We start from the raw sequence: 3404 nt of genomic DNA on the forward strand, positions 1-3404 counted from the left end.
GGTCTCACCCAAGCCCCCGCTCCCTGATCCATCTCTCTCCACAGAAATGGTGCATTGTCTTGGTCTTGAGCCCCTACACTACATAACAGGGCTGGCAGCACAAACGTGCAGTGAGAGGAGGGACGAAGCACGCATCTCTTCCTGAGGAGGGGCAAGGTCTAAAATCTGGAATGCCTGCCTGAGGTGTTGTCTCTTCGCCATCCGGCCCAGGGGTTCCCCCAGCATTTTGATGGAAAGTTTGTTTGCTGTCTGCGTTTAGCATGATTTATCTCAGCAAGGTTCCATCCCCTTTTCCCATTTGCCCTGAGAAGACTCACTGGTGGTGCTTGTGGCTGCAGCATTTACTTCCGGGTAACACACAACGTTGTGGTATAAGAAATCCTTTCACCACCCTCTAAACATTACATTGCCGAACTATATCCTACATTTTTAGTAGAGATGGGGTTTCTCCATGTTGGTCAGGTTGGTCTTGAACTCCCGACCTCAGGCGATCCGCCCACCTTGGCCTCCCAAAGTGCTGGGATTACAAGGGTGAGCCATCACACCTGGCTGAGAGAACTATTATATGCCAGGCACATTGCCAGACATCTTCTGCTCTTTGGTCCTGTTTCTCTGCCTTTGCTCTGACATGAAGAATTCATTTCTTTCTTCCATTGCTGTCTTTGTCCTCATAGTATCCCCTCCAAATTGACCCAGGCAGACCTCAACATTTTCAAGTATAGCAATTTGGAAAAGTTAAGTAGAGCTCTTTGGTTCAAGTCACAGTTCCTGGGGGATCTCTCTGTGGAGTTCAAAGTTAAGGTTCCCTCTAACGAGAAAAATAGGCTACTCCACCTATGACTCACTGAGAATCAATGTTTCTGATGTAAAAAATGATTCTACCCTTGTCATTGCTTAAACGAATACTATGACTCAGATCTGTGTCTGCTTTGCAGGGTCCCTGACATGAAAAGTGAGTTTGCCAAGATCAGTGTCACAACAGGCTTGGCAAGATATGGCTTGAGTCAGTTAAGGGCCACTGGTCCAGAAGGGACTCATGTGGTGGGTGGTGTGATGGCAGCAGGAACCCAGGGAGTGAATATGCTCAAATGGGAAGGGGTCCCACCCACAGAGCTGCAGGCAAAGGGGTCCCACCTTAACCCCTGGTGGAAGGTGACTGAGAAGGACTTAACTGCCCCAACCAAGCAGGTTGGGACTTCAGTGCCATTGACAGTAGTGAAGGGGATTGGTGAGTAGGAAGGGAGGCAGAAGAACAGTTTTAGAAGCTGCGTCTGAACAGTAGGGATTTAAAGGAGGTGGGACCTCCATGGACACCTAGGGGTTCCTGACTCCCAGCCTCATCCTGGCAACTGAGTCTGCTGCTGAAGGGCTTCCTGTCTGGGCAGGAGCAGGTAGAGCTCAAGCACCAGCAGCGGTCAGTGCCACAGCTGAGCTGAACAAAAGTGGGAGGCAGAGCAGGCCCGGGGAAGGGTGTGTTGGAATTCAAGGGGAAAAAAGTATATCTGCCACCCTTTAGGGACAGCCTCCCCCTTGTGTTGCATGGATTTCTCTGTCACAGGGAGGAGCAGCACCCAGGGAAAAAGAGCTCTGTGTGCCCATGACACATTCCTATTTTGTTGTCTCTGGCATTTCTTGGCATTGTTTCTGCTGATGTGACAAAAGAGAGAAAAAGCTGATCAAAGCTAAATGTCAGAGCAAAGGGGTTGACAGGGAGTGTCTTTTCAGATACACAGGGACATTCACCAAGAAGGGCCATTTTTGGATCATAAAATAAATCTTAGCTGGGCGTGATAGCTCACACCTGTAATCCCAGCACTTTGGGAGGCCAAGACAGGCCGATCATCTGAAGTCAGGAGTTCAAGACCAGCCTGGCCAATATGGCGAAACCCTGTCTCTACTAAAAATACAAAATTAGCCGGGTGTGGGGGCATGGGCCTATAATCCCAGCTACTAGGGAGGCTGAGAGAGGAGAATCACTTGAACTCGGGAGGCGGAGTTTGCAGTGAGCTGATATTGCACCATTGCACTCCAGCCTAGGTGACAGAGTGAGATTCCATCTAAACAAACAAACAAACAAACAAATAAATAAATCTCAGCATATGTAAAGGGTTGAAATCATGCAAAGCATCTTGTCTGAGCGCAATGGAAATAAACTAGAAATCAATAGCAGGAAGATATCTGGAAAAATCCTCAAATGTTTGGATATCAAATAATATGCTTCCAAATACTATATATCAAATAAAAAAGTACAAGGAAAACTAGAAAGTATTTTGAAATGAATGAAAATGATAACACAAAATATCAAAATCCGTCAGACACAGACAAGAGAACGTTTAGAGGCATCCACACTGAACTTCTGATCTCTAAATCGCCGTGCATCATTACGGCCAAATTTTTTGTTCATGCATCATTATGGCCAAATTTTTTGTTCATGCTCATCTTTCTGCCTGGAATTTTCTTTCCTATCTGACCAAATTCCAGACAGCTATCCAAGTCCAGTTTAACTGTCACCTCCTCTAAGAAGTCACCAGTCTTCCTGGATAGAATTAACTACCCCCACTCATAGCTCAGAAATTCTGACCACAGAAAAATTATCACATTGTTTTATGATTGGGTGTATGTCAGTAAATTGATGAACTCACTTGAGGACATTACTTTTGTAACCTGAGAATCTATTGTGGCTGCTATATAGTAAAAGCTCAGGACATGTAAGGACTTGAGTGGCAGCTGAAGTAAGGGTCATCTCCTGGATATGGAGCTTGGACAAGAACCTGCACTCTTCTGTTCCATTTTACCTCAACCATCCGTGTCCCCAACCACATCTCCACTATCCTACCTGTACCAAGTGCTAATCCCTTGAATCACCTCAGTGACTATCTTCAGCTCAATCCCAATCACAGGTCAGGAGGGAGGGCATCAGGTATACTGTGAGCAAAGCAAAGGATGAGATGGGGCCAACTGGCCTCTGGATTAGGGGCAGGGCTTTTCCTGGTATGAGGACAGGGAGAAACCAGATTGCTAAGTCTCCCCAAGACCCCTGCCAAATCTCACCGTAGAAATAAGATGAGGTGAATTTCACTTCTCGCCTGGGCATTGACGACATGAGAGGCTTAGCTCTGGGTCAAATTGAGCCCTCTCTGTCCCTGGCCAACAGGAGAAAGGCAAAGGCTGAACGAGTCTTGGGGACTGTCTCTGCTTTGCAAGTGGGCCCTGAGATTAACAGGGACCTTTCCAAATTAATGCATCCACAGTGCTTTGGCAAAGTCAGGCTTGATTTAAACCAGGGTCACTCTCCGGGGGTGCCTATGTGGTGGGTGGTCTGATGGACAGAAACACAGAGGGTGGGCAAGACACATGTTGGGTGGGGCAGCAGCTTGATGATCTGACCATGGGAAAGTATATCA

Source organism: Mandrillus leucophaeus, unplaced genomic scaffold, assembly GCF_000951045.1.
Source record: "Mandrillus leucophaeus isolate KB7577 unplaced genomic scaffold, Mleu.le_1.0 Scaffold731, whole genome shotgun sequence".
In the NCBI taxonomy this organism is placed as follows: Eukaryota; Metazoa; Chordata; class Mammalia; order Primates; family Cercopithecidae; genus Mandrillus; species Mandrillus leucophaeus.